The following is an 18321-nucleotide window of genomic DNA, read 5'->3' on the forward strand; positions in this document are numbered from 1 at the left end:
CTGAGGCCAGCTGTGATATAGTAAAATGAGCCACGACCGCGTGTCAGAAAGCTTGGTTGCCCTCCTGGTGCTGCCACTCGCTGCGTTGTTCACGTGGAGCCCTGGGCTCCTGGGCTGGTCCCTTCGTCTCTCCGAGCCTCGGGGTTCTCATCCGTGACATGAGGATGACGGCTCCTCCAAAGATGTTTGTATTCATAAAATAGTGCCCTGGAACTACTAAATACAAGCCGTCTCTTTTCAGCCACCTGGAACAATTCAGTCTTTTATCTCCCTGAGACCTCGCGCTCTCCATCCTCGCTACCCCTGAGGCCATAGTCTCCAGTAACCAGCTCGCTCGTCCCTCGAGCTGTTCCCGAAAGCCCCACCAGGAGGCGTCCTTTGCCCGCCGAAGCAGGCCGGGCTCGAACTCTTTGGTGCTGGGGTGGGCGGCTCTTTGCGCAGGGCAGTGCAGGATGCGGGCTGCGCCCGGGTCCCCCAGAGGTCGATCAACCGCAGCGCCCGCACCTCGTCCCGCGGCCGTTCTGTCGCGCGCGCCCCTCGCGCCCCTGCCCGGAGCCGCGTCCCCGGCCCCGCGCCTTCCGCTCGGCCTCAGTCCCCCGCTTGGGGCGGCGGCAAGTTTGCCCCCGGCCGCTCGGCCCCGCCACCGCTGCGCTCCTCCAGCGCCTGGGTCCCGGGCGCGCCGAGAGAGGCGGCGGCAGGCGGGCGGGCGGCCCGGCGGGCGGGCCCCGAAGGGGCGCCCCCGCGGCTGGCGTGCGCGGGCCGTCGCAGTTCCCGCGCTGCCCGCCGGGCGGCGCCCCGCGCCTCGACCGCGCTCCTCCCGCGCTGCCGGCTCCACGCTCGCTCGCAGCCGGACACAGACTGCCTTCAGCTGCCAGCGGATCGCGCTGGAGCCGCCGCGGCTGCTGCGGAAGAAGAAAAAAAAGGGAAACAACAGCCCGGCGGTCAGCGGAGCAGCGCCCAGCCCCAGCTCAGCCCCCGGAGTGCGGAGCCGCCCAGGTAAGGGCAGGGCCCGCCGCGGCGCCCCAGGCCCGCACCCGCGCTACCCCTGCGCCCCACGCGTCCCATCCGCGCGGAGCTCCGCGCGCGCCCGGATCCCCTACTTCTGACGTCTCTGCCTCTCCTGCTCTCCGGGGCCGCGGCCCCGCACCCTTCCCCTGCCCCCGCCCCCACCCCCTTCCCTGCGCCCTTCCCTCCCTCTCCCGCCTTCAGCCAGCGTGTCCCCTGCACTCCGGTCCCTGCGTCTCCCGAACGGGCTCCGAACCCCCATCGCTCTGCGCCCGTAGTTCCTCCAGTCTCCATCCCCATCTCCCTCCCTCCGCATCCCTTCTCTGGGCTCGCCGTCCTCCCGCTCTGGTCCTCCCGCTCTGGTCCTCCCCCTGCGCCTGTACAACTCCCAGCTCTGCCTCTGCCCCCTGCAGGGATGACGGCCCCTTCCCCACCCCGGCGCTTCTCCCCACACCTCGTCACCCTCCGCTTCTTCGGTCGCCTCGGTCCCCGGCTCCAGTGCCCCATCCCAGCCCGGAGCCCACGAAGCCCCCTCCCCCTTTCCTCACTGCCATCTGCCTCGACTGCCCCCGGCGCCTTCCGTGGACTCCTGTCACCACCTCCCCACCCTACACGCCATCTCGCTTCGGGGGAATAGCGTCCTATGAGAAATGACCCTCTTTCCCTGGACTAATGAGGCTCCTACCCATCCCACCCTAGTTCACCCGAGTGGGAAGTGAGGGAGAAACTCTAGAGACCTGCATTTGGGCGTATGATGCGGGAGGGGGCTGGCGAGGAGAGGGGGAGGGGAGCTGCCTGAGATTCTCTCCAGTGAGGACCGGCAAAGCGGTGAGAGGCTCAGACCTGGCCAGGGTTGGTGGCCAGCTTGCGACAGCTGGGACAGGGGTTTCGGGGCTCCGAGAGCACCTGTGTCTCTTCCTCTGGCTCCGTTGAGCTGAGGAAAGTGAGAGGGGAGGAGTTGGAGCCCGAGGAGAGTTGGCCTTTGGGCTGGTGAGGCCGCGGCAGGGGAGGACCTGGGCCCTCTGGGCCGCCGGCCTGGCCATGGCGGGGCAATGCGGCCGAGCTTCCCTCCCGCCGGACCTCTGGCTGCACAGCTCTTGGCTTCTCTACTTTGTGCTGCCATCTTCCTCCTGGTGCTGTTGTCTGGTGATGCCACAAGGTGCCACCTCCCTGCCTCCCTCCAGTGGCTCTCCAGGGCATGTCTCCCAAGGGCCTGGGTTGTCTGGAAAGGGGAGGGGCCCTCTGGGCTTGGCTGGGCCCCTGTGCCAGGCAGTGGGTGCCAGTCAAGACGAGACCGAGAGGTCCCAGGACTGGCCGAGAGCCCGGAGCCCTGCCAGGAACGAAGAGAACTACCTTCACCTAAGCTCCCTGGGTGACAGGGGTGCTTCCAGGAGCACCTGCCAACAGCAGGCGTGGTATCCCCCGGGATAGAGGATGCCTGGGTTGGCAGTGGGCACCTGAGAGAGAAATCTGGTCCTGTTTGCTCCCTGAGTGTCTGTGCTCATGGGATGGGGCGAGGGCCGGGGAGAGGTCAGCTGTGCTCTGGTCCCACCCGGAAAGGAAGCCCCGGGAACTCCACTGGGCATCATCAGGCTCGTATTTGCTGAAGCTGCAGCTCATGCCTCATCATTAATCAGGTTTATTATGTTCCTCACTGGCTGGATGTGTTCCTCAAGGTCACAACCCTTTGGAGAGTTAATCTCATTTGCATACATTACAGTGTCTGGGTTTGTTAGTGGAGGGGGGTTGAAAGGAGGTTCTGGTTTTCTGTGTTTTCCCTGTCACCCCACCTCCCTAGGCATCTTGATCGTTGGCTAGCATTTTCCCCAGCACTCAAAGTTCTTCCTAGAGACTGGGTCTGCTGCTTGGTCTGGCTGTCCAGTGTGGTTTTCCCTGAGGATGGAAAGGGAACTTTGCATGGTGAGGGAGAAGTGGAGACTCCAGGGAGAAGGTCCCAGCTGCTGGGGTGCAAGGCCTCCTGGACAGTGGGCCTCAGCTGCCCCCAGTGTGGGTCTCAGCCCGACCGAGATGGAAGGAAGGAAGGAAGAAGGGCAGGATGACCTGTCCTGGGTGACGGGGAAAAACTGTGCGGAAAACAGGAGGAACAGCGAGTAGGAAGCCTTTGGCCGTGTGGCTGGTGCGAGTGGGTAGTGGCAGGGAATATGTGTGGGAAGAAAATATCTCTTGTTGCTTCTGCATAGTACGGATCCCTTATGTGGGGATTGAGTTCTGCAGTTTTCCAAATGCTTTTTAGAAAAATTACTTCATTTGATCTGAACCAGACAAGCGTTTTGTCTGTACCACTGCCCTGCGGGGAGCTGTTATTGATCCCCCGGAAACTGATGCTCACAGAGGTTAAGTGACTTGTCCAAGGCTCTGCAGCCACACCTGAGGCCTCTGGGCTCCCAGCCCAGGGCTCTTGTGCTACTACTTGTTGCTTTTTAAAGTCTCAGCTGTTCAGCCCTTCCTCTCCACATCCTGTGCTTGAGCCCTCACGTTCTCCAGTGTCAGCTCAGCACCTCTCCCTGCCCTGGGAGCTGGCTGGTCCTTGGTTCTGCACTCTCCCTGCCCGTAGACTGGCTGCTCCGGTGCCCTGGTTGTCCTGCCGCCCTCACCCCAGCCCATCGCTTCCTTTTGACCCCCTCCTGCAGAGAGTTCCAGGTTCTCCCAGGCACGTGGCCTGGTCACCTTGGAAGCCTCCCCCATCCCACTGGTGCCCAGCCTGACCTTTTTCCCCGGCCACTGTCCCACTTGGGGCTCCAGTGGCTCACTCCTGGGTTATGGTAACACAGCCTTCTCTCTGGGCAGCCTGCAGGCACCTGGCCGCCACACCTGCCTTCCTGCAAAGGATGGTATTTGTAACATGTGACCAGGTCTCCAGAGCGTCGGTGGCCCCGGGTTTCTGGAGAGAGTTCCCAGACTGTGGCCTGGAGTTTATGGCGTCCGCATGCTGGCCCTGACCTTATGCCTCTGGACGTGACCCTCTGCCCCCCTCACCCCAGACACTCTATGCCTCGCCTTTTCCTTTCCTCCTCTTTTCTGCCCAACTACACCTTTCCCAGCCTTCAAGGTGCAGCTGGGGCCACACAAGGTGCAGGCTGGGAAGGACCCCACCCGCCCCCACGCTGGCCTTCCGTCCCAGCAGGAAGTGGAGGCAGCTTCAGCTGCTAAGTGCTGGGTAGACCTGGGGTTCGTATCCTGGTGTCACTCCCTGAGTGACTTTGAACAAATGGCTTAACCTCTCACTTGCCTTACCTGTAAAATGGGGGTAATCTCACCTGCCTGAAAGGGTTGTTGTGGGCGTGAATGGGAGCAGAATGGGAATGTGGTTTGTCAGCCCAGGACGTGTCCGATCCCCGGCTGGCTCCTCCCACACTGCCTCTGTGGTTTAGCTCCCAGCTCCTGCCTGCTCTGGAGAATTCCCTGTCCCTGTTGGTCTCCCCACCTAGACGGCAGGTCCCGTGAGGAGCAAGGCCTTGGCTTGCTGCCTTTTCACATCCTTGGCTCCAATGGAGCAAGCCCTGTCCGTCAGCATCCCATAAACCGGCCCCTGCTCGTAGTAGGAACTAAGAAGTATTTGGTACTTGATAAAAATATTTGGTTACATAAAATAGGGTATGCCTTACAGGTAGCAGCTCCAATATGAAAAAACATTTTAAACCACAGTACCAGCCGAGGTAAATGATGGGAAGGAAGGAGAGAATCAATTTAACGTTATACTGCCTGCGAAGTCTGCTCATTTCACTCAGTCACCCCCGAGACCCTGTGAGTTAGACGTGATCATCTCCATTTTTGCAGGTGAGGAAGGGGGTTCACAGGGGGCCCTGTGGTGTAGGTGTAGCCCGCTCCGTGCCATGTCACAGACCAGGGAGGGCTCCAGAACCCCACTTCCTTCCCCTAGGCTTGGGCCTGAAAAAGGGAAGGAGAGGCTCTTTATAAAAAGATACGTCCCAGGCTTTCTTTAAACAGCTGAGCACCTCTGTCATCTCCATGCAGCCCGCAGGGATGGGGGTGTGGTTACCAGCACCTCGGGGAGGCAGGGCCTCCTTCAGCAGGGTTCTGAGCAGTGGCGAGCACAGGAGGGCACGGTTGGCACGTGCGGCATGGGTGTGGACGCGCAGTGGCCGCCGGCTGAGCAGGTGTTCAGACAGGGCTGGAGCTCAGGGATGGGAGGAAGGACTTCCCGGCGAGGAGGGGCTGCACAGGTCAAGTGGGGACAGGGGGCATCCCAGGGATTGGGTGATGGGCAGAAGGGACGGGGCAGGTGAGGCAGGGTCCTGTCTGCGGGGAGGAAGCGGGGCAGGGCTGGGGCAGAACTAGCTTGAGCCTGCAGGACCTTGAGAGCCAAGGAAAAGGGGTTGGGGATCCTTGGGCAGAGGAGAGCGGCGCCCGAAGGGAGGCGCGGGCCTGGAGGGTGGTGACAGCACGGGGGTGCACTTGAGCGGCACTTCCACGGAGCAGCAGAATGTGCTGACAGATTGGGCTCGCAGATGAGGGAGCAGGAAGTGTCGGAGGGAATGTCGAGATTTCCAGCCTCGGTCTGGAGGATGGTAACGCCGCTTTCAGGAACACGGGGGCCAGGGTGGGGATGTGGGTCTGAGGGAGGCTGGGAAGTGTGTTCCCAGACGTGCTGTGAGCGGGGCGATGGGGCGTTTGGGGGTCGTCCTGGGTGGCCGTGGGGTCCTGGACAGCAGCCCACCTGTCTGTGCGAGGGCGCGTGCCTAGGGGCATGGGCTGCCCAGGGGGCTGGTCCCAGGTGGTCCTGATGCCTGAATCTCACTCCCCAGCCTCCTGGGAGACCCCTCTGTCCTCTCCTCCTGGCGCTGGGACCCTTGTGCCCGGCACTTACTGTGCCTGTCACCTCCAGGGGACCGTGCCTTGCACAGAGCGGCTGCTAAATAAATATTTGTCTTATTTAAGTGGCCTCAACTCGTGTTTAGTAAGTGTTTGTTACAGAGTAAGTTTGTAGAACACCGTGGGCGAGGAGGGGAGAGGAAGGCTGGGTGGGCCTTCAGCCGCTGGGAGTGAGGGTTCACAGGCTCCTCCGTCACACTGGGCGTTGATCTCTGTGACTCTCTCCTCCCCTCCATGGCCCCCCACTCAGTGCTGGACCCGCCTGTTCCCCAGGATGCTGGGGGCCCCTGTGGTGGGGGAAGGAGCGAGGGTCCAGAGGCTGGCAGGCCTCCCTTTGTTACTCAGTCCTGGGTTTGAGACTGGCCTGCCCCGAACCTGGGGGTTAGCCCTGCCCCCCACCTGGGGGTTAGCCCTGCCCCTCACCTGGGGGTTAGCCCTGCCCCCCACCTGGGGGTTAGCCCTGCCCCTCACCTGGGGGTTAGCCCTGCCCCTCACCTGGGGGTTAGCCCTGCCCCTCACCTGGGGGTTAGCCCTGCCCCTCACCTGGGGGTTAGCCCTGCCCCCCACCTGGGGGTTAGCCCTGCCCTTCACCTGAAGTCCCCTTCTTGCTTCCTCATTCCTTCTGCTTTTCTCAGGGAGCAGTTTGCTCAGAGGAAGCAGAGAAAACCAGGTGGCGGTGGTTATCTCTTTTCGGGGTGCTGGGGGGGTATTTTGGCCACGGAGAGGCTGAAAGGGAAGCTGGGTGTGCACAGTCTCGGGGGGCATTTTGGGTGGGGAGGGGCTGTGCTGTGGACCCGTGGGGGAGCACTGGCTTAGAAACGGGAAATCCAGGCTACTTTTCGCTGCCTCAGGTTCCTCTCTCTACAATCTGGGGCCTACGATAAACTCGACATCATGGGTTCCCGATTCAGTGAGATAATCACGTGGAGTAGAGGCTCCCCGGAGGAGGGAGCAGGGAGGGGTGTGACCCCCCAGGACAGGGAGAGTGGCTGTGGAGAAAACACATATTTAGAATTGGAGTTTAAGGGCCAGAGTTAAAGCGGAGGATTTAAGAAGATGAGAAGTCAATAGCCCAGAGGAGGTTAAGATGTGTAAGTGAGAGGCTGACTACAAAGCACACTTAATAAGAAGGAAAAGTTTAAGAAGCCGAGGAGGATGGACACATCCCAGGCGCCGGGGCCGCTGAGGGGGTTTCTGCTGTCCAGCCTGGCAGGGCCCCTGAGCGGGGAGGCTGGGTTTAGGGATGAAGTGCCGCTGTCACCTTTTGGGGACAGCTCTCTGCTTCTCTCTGCCTGTCGGGTGGCCTGAGCAGGGCACCCTGATCTTCCTCCAGAGGCTGTGTGGGGCGGTGGTGGCCACTCCTGGATCAGATTGCACAGGGATCCAATCTCAGCTCTTCCAGTCCCATCGTATGGTGTTGGCCAGGGGCTGAGGAGCGACATACCCACCTCTGTGAGTCTCAGCAGGTGCTCTAAGTGCTTGTGAAGTGGTTGCAGTTGCTATTGTTAGAAGTACGATTACGTTTTCATCTTTACAGAGTCTCTCCCAGCCCTGTTCAGTTCCTAAGATGTTACAGAATACCATCCCCAGCAAGGTCGGTGAGAGGGTGGGAAGGCCTTATTGGGAGGCAGCAGGGGCATTTTTTGAAATCATCAGAGAAGTCTAGAGTGAGTTCAGTCCAAGCCCCAGACAGAGGGAGGCCCTGAGGTTCAGGGAGCTTAAGTCACTTGTCCAGGTTATAAGGCGGGGAGTGGCAGAGCTGGGGCATCCTTTTCACTGGGCTTCGTGGCCCTCCACACAGGAGTGAGAGGCTGGAAAAGAGAGACTTCTACAAATCATTTGGTCCCATCCCGGCATCCAGACAAAATCCGATTCGAACTAAGAAGGAGAATGATCTTGATTCTTTAAGGCACCAGACTGTGCACTCCTTGGGGGCAGGGATACAGCCTTGGGTTTTTGTCTCTAGCACTTGGCTGACACATAGTAGGTACTCAGTATATACTTGTTAAATGGACAAATTAGTTCACCACACCACCACCAATGACAACAATAACAGCTAATAATTATCGACTGCTTATTATGTACCAAGTATGATGCACAGTGCTTTCCATATATGATCTTGGTTTATCCTCTCAATAACTTTAAGGTACTATTATTACACCCATTTTACAGATGAGGAGGCTGAGATTCAGGGCAGGTGATTAATTGGCCCAAAGTCTCATAGTTAGTAAGAAGCAGAGTTGGAATTTATACCCAGGCGGTCTGATTTCACACTCTGGTGGTAAAATTTCTGTGTGCGTGTGTGGATGCATACACGTGTGTGCACACATGCACATGTATGTGAAATATGTACTGATTCTCCCCTAATTTCCTAGACTCCCTCTGGCTCGCTCACTACTTCTCCTGTTCCCCATCCTGTAGGCCAGGAGGCCAGGCATGGAAGGGAGCAGTGGCCTCTTGCTGCTCCGGTGCTTGTCTTCCCTTGGCCTGATTCCTTTGACCCCTGAGTAAGAGGGCACTGGCAACCCTGGGGGAACGATGAAAGATCACCCCCAACAGAGCTTCTGCAGTGGTACCTGATCGTGTGCCAGTCTTTTCCAACATGGAGGCCATCCAGGCGAGGGCCTGGGGTGGAGGCCGGAGGAGGCAGCCACGTGAAGCCTTCACAAGACTCTCGTGAGCCGAAAAGTTTGAGCGTGATGGAGCTCAGGTGACACGGGGCCCCGCGAGGTCCTCGGCCCAACCCTGCCCAGACCAGCCGGGGTCAATGTGCTCTCTATCCCCCCAGGACCCCGGTCCAGGCTGCTCTGCATGGCTGCCCAGAGTATCGGGGGGATCTCCCTGGGGTCTTGGACTCTCAGAAGCATCGTGGAGCCTGGAAAAAGTCCGAAGGCACCCTGCTGTTACGGTGTGGTTATTATTGATCTTTACAGCATCTCCCTGGCCTAGTGTGGTTCATAAGATCACAGCAGAAGAATGTCCCCAGCAAGGGTGGTGACGAAGGGAGTTTGGGCATCTCTCTTTCTAGAGGCAGCAAAGACTTTTTCGGGAGTAGAGAGAGCTAGAGTAGGTTAGGGGGGGCAGAAGGCCCTCATGGAGTCATTTCCTGGGGGGAGGTCGTGGGTGGAGCTTGTCACCGGGCCCCCACCCCACCGCAAACCTCCATCAGCACAACTGGCCCTTGAGCTGAGGCTCTCAGTGCCACTTCCTAGTGGGTATCACATATGCAGAGACTTGTGATGTCTTGGTGATTGCTTCTCCCCCAAGGATCTCACAGGGCCGCAAACCTGAAAGGTAGATGGGGCAGGGAGGAATTATCATTCCAGACTCTCAGAATTTCAGTAACTAGCCAAAAACAAGAGTTAGGGGTTGAGAGGTTAGATCAGAATCCAGGACTCCTGCTCCCTGCCCGGGGCTCTGTCCACACACCTGAGGCCTTCTGAAGGCCACCGCTGCCTTTGCAGATGGCGGAAGCAGTGGTCCTAGGGCACACCTGCTCTTCCCCAGGTTGAGAACGTTGCACAGAATAAGGCAACATTTGTCCAAGAATGATAATGCCTATTTTATTGCTGGGAAAACTGAAACCCAGGGAGATTAAATGAATCACAGAATCTTATTCCTGGAAGGAACTTTAGATCATTCAGTCAGCATCCTACCTATGCCTTCCTCGTGTCCACAGACAGAATCTCCACTGGCTAGTTATCTAGCCTCAGCTGCCCCTTCCTCCTTCTCCTCCCCCTCCTCCTCCTCCTCCCCCTCCTCCCCCTCCTCCTTCTCCCCATCTTCTTTTTTTTTTTAACATTGTTAATAATATTTTGCTTTAAAAAATAATAATTAATTAATTTTTGGCTGCGTTGGGTCTTTGTTGCTGCACGTGGGCTTTCTCTAGTTGCGGCAAGCGGGGGTACTCTTCGTTGCGGTGTGCGGGTTTCTCATTGCAGTGGTTTCTCTTGTTACAGAGCACGGGCTCTAGGTACTCAGGCTTCAGTAGTTGTGGCACGTGGGCTCAGTAGTTGTGGCTCGCGGGCTCTAGAGTGCAGGCTCAGTAGTTGTGGTGCATGGGCTTAGTTGCTCTGTGGTATGTGGGATCTTCCCGGACCAGAGCTCGAACCCATGTCCCCTGCATTGGCAGGCGGATTCTTAACCACTGCGCCACCAGGGAAGTCCCTCCTCATCCTCTGAAAGCTAACATTATTGAGCACTTACTGTGTTCTAGTTGTTTGAAATGTATTGAGTTGATCTTCCAACAACCCTATGAAGTAGCGACTATCATCTCATTTTACAGATGAGTAAAACTGGGGCTCAGAGAGTTGCATAGCTTGCCCAAGGTGACTCACCAGTAAGCAGTGGAGCCTGGGTATAAACTCAGCAGTCTGGACCGTGCTTTTGACCACTCGTGAGGCAGGCCATCCCTCCCCGGGGAAGCTGTTAATGAGGGAGCACGTGGGAGCACCCAGCACATTGCCTGGCATGTAGAAGGTATTCAGGAAATGCTAGTGATTCTCTTCCAAAGATATCAGAAGGTTTTGCCTCATACGAGCCAAATCTACTTCCCATGGGTCCTTGTTCTACACCCTTCCTTGGAGCCCCATGAGGCACTTCTACCCTTCTTCCCCTTCCAGTCCTGGGGATGTGAAGATACCTCATGAGCAAGAAGCAAAGCCTTCTTCTACCTGGGTTTCTGTTCAAGACTCTTTCCCAAATGGAGTCCCCTAGCAGGAAGATGATGGCCTGGAGCTGGGGGGGGGCGTGCGGGCTCTGTGAAATGTGCAAGGCTGGGACTGGCCTCAGGGGCAGGGAGGTGCCCGATCCTTGGTCATGTCCATTTATAGCACACATTGCCCGAGTGCCTCTTAGGTGCCAGGCACGGACACAAAGTGGCACAGGGTGGGCTCCCCCCAGGGCTGGGCCTTTCCTAAGTGTGTGCAGAAGTATCTTCTGAATCTGTCAGATGATGGATGTTGGGCCTCAGATCCTGGGGGCAGGGGACTGAGGACCAAGGTGACCACCTGCTCCTTTGAGCTCCTGTGAGGCCGGGTGATGCTGCAGACCCCCCACCAGAGGGCAGAAAAGTTCAGATGACCCAAATCTAAGGGTAGGCAACTAGGTGGAGAAAGCTCACCCAGCTTGGGTGAGTATGGAAAGTAGCACTGTACCATTCTCCTTTGCAAAGCAAGAGTCTTGCCAGAGTCCAGAGTAAATAGGCTGGAACATGAGATCTGCCAGGTAGGATGCAGATCGGCAGCAAACAAGGCAATTGCATGAGGTGAGTAGTGGCAAGTCAGCTGAGGAAGTGCGCTTCCATCGCATGAGGCCAGCCAGGCTGGCGGCTGGTGGGCTAGCTCTTCCCCTCAGCTCCCCTTTGGGGAGGGGGTTAGCAGAGGGGGATGCTCAGGGCTTGACCTTGGGCCTCAGGAACTGGGGTGGACCTTTGTCCCATGTCCCTGGGCCAGGAATGCTACCCCTCTTGTCACGTCTCAAGTGTCCATCCTCATATGTCCTGGCAAATCCTCATAGCACCTTACACTATAGGGATTATTGGTTCCATTTGACCCAGGAGATGACGGATGCTCTGAGAGCCGGGTAATCGGAGGTCACACAGCTGGACCACAGCATTGCCCCTTTTTTCTATACCTGTGGCTACTCCTGGTGGTCGGTGCCTCTCCAAGGAGCCAGTAGGTGTCTCTGCCTGAGCCTCCAGTCCCCGTAGGGGAGGCACTTAAAACGGCTCACCTGGGGGAGGGTCAAGGGCAGGTGACCATGAAGCCAGCCAGGCCACAGTCAGATGCTTCAAGGAGGTCAGCAGAGGTCATTGTCTGTCTCCCCAGGACATGAGCTCCACTGGCACAGGGCCTGTGTCTGTTTCTCAGCATTGCATCCCCAACAGCTAGGATGGTACCAGCATATAGTAGGTGCTCAATACGTATCTGTTGAATGAATGGCCTCTTTGGGGAGCCCCTTGTGTGCAGAGGCCCTGGATGGTAGAGCCCAGGGCTAGCAGTGAGCCTTGGCTGTGGAAAGCTTGGATGGGCTGCTTCAGCTCACAAACGTGTGGGACCAAAGAGTCAGTTGTGTAGATCTCAAAGCACATTTGCCCGATGGGTAGTGGGATTAACACAGCCTGTGATGGAGCCGAACCAGTACAAAGGGCAGCCCTGGTCCTCCTGGACCTCCTGGTCCTCCTCCTCAAACCCAGCCGAGCCTGGCATCAGGGGCCGAGGGGGACTGGACGGGGGTGTCTAGTGGGAGCGGGGGTGGCACGTGCGGTGAGAGCTCTGACTTTTAGATCAGGGTGGGGACACTGCCACTCCCGTTGAGTCAGGACGAGGCTCTGGGAGCAGAGGCCTGAGCGCCAGGGGCGCTCCCCTACACACGCAGTGTGAACCAGGGACGGCATGCCTTCAGAATTCACTTCTTCCCGGTAGAGTTAACGTGGAAGGGCCGCGGGCAGGGTGGGCGTAAGGACTGCGGGGCAGAGGACCTAGGAAAAGGCTGCCTTCCGTGGGGATGGAGGGCCCCAGGATTTGGGGCGCGAGCCGAGGCCCTGTCTGACCTTTCAGCCCCTGGATCTTGGGGCACAGTCAGGTGCTGCACATGGATGCAGGGTGCCAGTGACGCCTGCTGCCCGGTGCTGGCTGTGGTCAGCGGTGTCTGCTGGGTTTCCTCCTTGGCCCACTTCTGCTGATTGGTGGCGGTGCCTGCAGTGCTGGGTTGAAAAGGGTCTGGGTCCGAGCGTTGGCTCCCTGGGATGGGGCCTGGGTTTGACTTGGGATGTCTGCCAGGGGCACAGGGTGCAATAAATTTGTCAAGTCGGGTTTAGTCCAATCAGCTCATTTTTTTTTTTTTTTTTTAAAGCTTTCTTTCTTTTTTTTTTAAATTTTATTTATTTATTTATTTATGGCTGTGTTGGGTCTTTGTTTCTGTGCGAGGGCTTTCTCCAGTTGCGGCGAGCGGGGGCCACTCTTCATCGCGGTGCGCGGGCCTCTCACCATCGCGGCCTCTCTTGTTGCGGAGCACAGGCTCCAGACGCGCAGGCTCAGTAGTTGTGGCTCACGGGCCTAGTTGCTCCGCGGCATGTGGGATCCTCCCAGACCAGGGCTCGAACCCGTGTCCCCTGCATTAGCAGGCAGATTCTCAACCACTGCGCCACCAGGGAAGCCCCAATCAGCTCATTTTACAAGTGAGGAAAACAAGACTCAGAGAGAGGCAGTAACTTGCCCGAGGTCACATCCCTTGCAACATCAGGATTCGAAATGGGGTGCCCTGGCCCCTGGTTCTTCCTTGTCTCACGCCTCTCACTAGATTGGCTCTCCAGGAGTCTCTTATCAAACCAGGGGAGCAAGTGCCCTGCTCCACTGCTCCCTATTCACTGGTGCCCCCCATGCTCCCCAGCTGCTAGCCAGCCCCATCGGTCCTGGGCAGGGCGAGGAAGGAGCCTGGGAGCAGGCCCTGCCCTCTGGGAGTTGTGACCCCAGGAGCCATGTGGAGAAGAGACGGGCAGAGATGTCTTGCAAACCCACAGCAGGCAGTAAAAACACACCCGTCCGGGACAGGGACATGCCCAGTTAGCCGTGTGTTAAGACCCAGTGTCCAGGCTGAAATGGGCAGAGTGGGACAGGCTGATGGCTCTCCTCTGAGCAATCCCAGGAAGCTTCCTGGAGGAGGGGACTTCCCTGCAGCTTGGGGTGGAGGGTGGGCTGGTGTGATGTGTGGGAAGTAGCCTGGTGTGGTAGAAAGATGACAGAAGGGGGCCTTGGCCAGCCTGGGGTTAGAGTCTCCACCTCTTTACTTACTCTGCAGCCTTGGACAAGTCTGTTACTATGTCTGAAGCCTCTGTTTGCTCAGCAATAAAATGGGGATAATAAAACACATAATCTAGGGCTTGGGGAAGAGCAAATAGGATAACATCTATGGAAGGACTTCTTAAGTCAGGTGCTTTCAGTACATATTGTACGACTTTACATAAGATTCAAGAACAGGCAGAGCAATCTATGGTAATAGAAGTCAGGAAAGCAGTCACCTTTGGAAGAGGACAAGGGGGACGGAGAGGGTTCTAGAATGCTCATAATGCTCTTTCTTTATCTGAGAGCTGTTTCTGTGGGAAATTCACTGAGCTCTACGCTTATGTGCACTTTTCTGTACGTACATTATACTTCAATTTCAAAACTTTTTCTTAAAAAAGTGCTTGTAATGCTTAGAATGGCCAGGTTATAACAGCCAGACACTTGACGGAATGTCTACGAGGAGACCTGGAATGACGTTATTAGAAATCGTAGTGGGTTTCTGTGGAATATTTCAGGCAGTATGCTAATCACTTCACATGCATTTTCTCATTTAATCCTTCCACAGCCCCCATTTTACAAGTGGGGAAACTGAGACTCAGAGGGGTTATATAAGTCGCCCAAAGTCAGCCAGCCTGGGGCAGAGGTGGACACAGGCCAGGTCTGACTCCAGAGCGGCCCTCTCGGTAGAGCATGAAGGACATAGATGTTGCCCTGACCCCTTCCTCGGCTAACTGGGGGTGGGTGGGGGGAGGGGGTGGTTCCTGGGTCTGTGTTGTCTTTTAACTTGAAGGTACCAGGGCCCCGCTGGCCCGCAGCTTGTGGTGGAAGATGCAGAACAGCGCTGTTCCCGAGCTGGTCCCAATCTGGAGATGCCTCCAGAATGGGAGTAAGTGGGAAGCAGGAACCAGACGAACGCATTTGTCTGGAGAGCCTCTAGATCGTGCAGGTGGGGTGGGGAGGGGAGGGGACTGTGTCGGGGGTCCAGAGCAAATGATGCCTTGCTCAATTTAAACCTTCCAGGGCAGATCCCTGCCAGGTAAGAGGGACAATGGCAGTATTTCTCCTACCAGCAGCCAGGGCAAGAGGGAGTTGTTCTGCATAATGTGAGTTTCTTCACCGACCCCCAGAGCCTGTGCCTGGGGATTTGCACCTTCACAGAGGCCTTGCTGCCAGGAGGAGCCCGGGGCACGCTTGCCTCTTCCCGGGGTGGGCTTGGGGCTGGGAGGAAGATGGGAAGTCAGGCACTTTTCGTTGCCTTTATTCTTTGGCTAAGCGAGTCAGCGGAACTCAGACTAAGCAGCCCTGCCCTGTGCCCTTGTCTAGTGGGAGAGAGATGCCGTTGTGTTTGCGTTTAAATGCAACTGGCAAAGCAGATGAAGCCTTATTGTTGTCCAAGGTTTCCAATCACATGGGAAAACGAGGGCCCGGTAGCATCATTCAGGGTGCTGGAGGGCAGACAGCTTCTGTGCCAGCAGAGCCGCTCGCCTCCTCTGGGAGGCCTGCCCTGATAAACCCCTTCAGCTCTTTTTTTTTTTTTTAAAAACACCTTCATTGGGATATAATTCACATACTTTTTTTTTTTTTTTTTGGTCTTCATGGCTGCGTGCGGGCTTTCTCTAGTTGTGGCGAGCGGGGGCTACTCTTCATTGTGGTGTGCGGGCTTCTCATTGCGGTGGCTTCTCTTGTTGTAGAGCACGGGCTCTAGGCGCGCGGGCTTCAGTAGTTGTGACACGTGGGCTCAGTAGTTGTGGCTTGTGGGCTCTAGAGCGCAGGCTCAGTAGTTGTGGTGCATGGGCTTAGTTGCTCCGTGGTCTATTGGATCTTCCCAGACCAGGGCTCGAACCCATGTCCCCTGCATTGGCAGGCGGATTCTTAACACTGCGCCACCAGGGAAGCCCACCCCTTCAGCTCTTGATGGTTACATCCCAGCCCTCAGCAAGGAGGTACATAAACACTGTGAATAGAGTAAACACACTAGCAAGTTCTGGTTGTTTATGATTGTTTTTATCTTAAGTCTATCTCTAGTACATTGGTCTTGTCACCCCTATTTGCCTGGAGGCTGGCTGAAGGCAGGGACTAGGAGGACCCTTCCTCTGGACCTCCCTTAGGGATTCCATCCATGTAGCAAGTACCAGTCTGCAGTGCTGGCTCTAGTTCCCCAGTGTACAGTTGACTCTCTGCCTCAGGACCTTTGCACATGCTGTTCACCTGCTTGGAACCCCTTCCTCCACCTCCTCTCAAACTTTTGCTTCTCCATTCCTCTTCCAGGAAGCCCTTTCCTGCTGCTTCCTGCAGCCTAAGGGGGCCCCTCTTGCAGCTCCACCCGCTCCTGGGCTCCTTTCCTTCGGAGCACTCCCCAGACTGCACCGTAACGGCCTGTTCATTGTTCAGTCTGCCCCGCTGGGCACCGAGCTCTGAGAAGCCAGGGATTGGATTGGGCCGTCACATCCACTTTTGTGCCACAGCCTCTAACACAGAGGATCTTGCTGAATGTTTATTGAAAGAAGTGAGGCCGTTGAGCAGCAAAGTGAGGGGTGAGGTTCCAGCGCTTAAGTTTGGGAGCCCAGCTGCTGTGTCCACCTGCCCTGGAAGGAATGCCCTTAGCCATGACTCCCTCCAGCTGAGTCTGAGCCCCCAAACAGCTGTAGAGGCAGGAGTCTAGAGCCCAGTGTGGGCACCAGTGGCCACATCTGTTTTGCTCAGTGCTGAGTTCCTGACATCTGCACACAGATGCTGCATCAGAGTGTCCCATAAATGTGCCTGGAAGTTCAAATGTGTCAGCCCCCTGTAGGGAGTTAGGGGCAACCAGGAAAGGTGCTGCCCATCTTTTATCCTTCGATGGAACTGGATGGAGGTGGTTTCAGGTGGCCTAGGCTCCTGGTGGAGAGAAGTCTTCCCCCCCAGCTTCTGTCCCCACTGTGTGCAAATTGCTTTTAGGCGCTTTCACATCCAGTTTCTCATCTAATCCCCCCAGCAACCCTGAGAGGTGAGTGTTATTGGCCCATTTTACAGATGAGGAAACGGAAGTTCAGAGTGGTTAAGTCGACATGCCCCAGGTCACACAGCTGGTAAGCAGCAGAGCTAGGATCCAGTTCTTTTTCTAGCATTACAGCCCCACTGTAGCTGCTCTTCCTTCCAGGCAGCTCAATGCCCTGCTTAGGAGTCAGGGAACCCCAAAGTGTGAGTCCTCAGAGCACACCCCTGTCCTTGCTTGGCCCCTGAGAGTCCGTGACCTTGGAAGGCCTGTGTCCCGACCACAAAGTGCGGGTGGGGAGGAAGTCTGGCTTTGACAAATAGCCCTGTGGTCTCAGGACGGGCAGGGCTAACTCAAGTGCAAACAGCGTATTATTATTTATTACTCATGCTCCACTGCTAATAAAATTTGAGTTTTAAAAATAATGGTGAGCAAATGAATTGGTCAATGGCCTGTGGGGAGAGGATGCCGGGAAGGATATTTCATGGAGACGAGTGACAGGGGGGCTAAGCCATTGCAGGTTCCTTACTGGGCTGGGGGATGGGAGGGCTTATTTTGGGGGGCAGCTCTCCACACCTGGTCGTTTTCCTGGTCCAGTTCGAGAAGTCATTAATCTGCATGTTAAAATTTGTTGAAAGCACATTTGCCAACGGTGGCAGCATCTCCAGACTGAGGAGGTAGCTGCTGGCTGGGGGAATAGCTCTCAAATGTCTATTTCAGTTTTCTGTGCTTAAAGTCTGTAATTTGGAAAGCCGCTTCCTGCAAGGTCCCATGCCTGCCATCCAATGCGTGCCCCCGTTTCTGACACCTGAGTTATAGAGCAGGATGGGCTCTGCCAGGCAGGGCAGAGACCTAAGAAGGTTCTAAGACAAACGGAGGGACATATCATAGGCTCCATGATGCCTGGGAATTAGGAAGAGAGACAGCAGGCCCTGGGGAGTGGAGGGGACTGAGAGCCACCCCTCTCCCCTGCGATAGACAGCACCTCTGTCCCTGTAACTCATCGGTCCTGCTGTGTCCTGCTGTGTCTCAGGGGCATCACAGGCTGGAAAAAATGTAATTTAAGAAAGATAAGACCTGCTACTGCGTGACTTTGAGCAAGTCATTTGGCCTCTTTGTGACTTAGTTTCCTCATCTATAAAATGGGGGTGATGAGACCCACTGGGCTCACTTCATAGGATCAAGAGGGAAAACAGGGCTGTGTTAAGCCAAAGGGATATGACAGCCTTTCAGATATTTGGAGACAGCGCTCATGCTTCCCTCAAGAAATGGCTTTGCTTAAAGCTGGGCTTTTGCAGAGCTTAGAAAATGGGAGGGGGTTTGGGATTTGCGTGTCTAGGTAGTACCGGCAACATCTTTCAGATTTCATCCATCAGCAGTGAGGGACGAGGAGTGGCATTGCCTCCCCTCCCCCACCATGGACACCAGCTCTGCAGCGCCGCCCAAATCAGTGCTTAGAGACCAAGAGTCGCCAGCACCGTGGACTCAGCACTCCGCACACATGTTCTCCAGTTCTCAGCCAGCCTTGAGGTGGGCACCAGTATTATCCCATTTTACTGGAGCAGGAAACTGAGGCTCAGAGCAGTGAGGGGCCTGCCCAAGGCCATGGTTAGACCTGAGCTCTGAGCTCTGCCTGGCTCCTCCAGCATCCTGCTGCCTCCAGGTTCTGGCCCACGGCTGCCATGCCAAGGGTTGGGTCAGTGA

General features: G+C 56.6%; 1 protein-coding gene across 4 annotated transcripts in view; it reads left to right on the forward strand.

The window, feature by feature from the left end:
- The first annotated feature begins 864 nt into the window (after positions 1-864).
- Positions 865-18321, forward strand: part of GRIK4 (glutamate ionotropic receptor kainate type subunit 4) — a 440922-nt gene continuing 423465 nt past the window's right edge. For all 4 annotated transcript variants that reach the window (XM_057553865.1, XM_057553866.1, XM_057553867.1 and 1 more), the window contains exon 1: positions 865-996. The gene's annotated coding sequence lies outside the window, so the exon portion shown is untranslated. The remainder of the gene's footprint in view (positions 997-18321) is intronic.

The sequence above is a fragment of the Balaenoptera acutorostrata genome, chromosome 9 (genome assembly GCF_949987535.1).
Source record: "Balaenoptera acutorostrata chromosome 9, mBalAcu1.1, whole genome shotgun sequence".
Classification (NCBI taxonomy): domain Eukaryota; kingdom Metazoa; phylum Chordata; class Mammalia; order Artiodactyla; family Balaenopteridae; genus Balaenoptera; species Balaenoptera acutorostrata.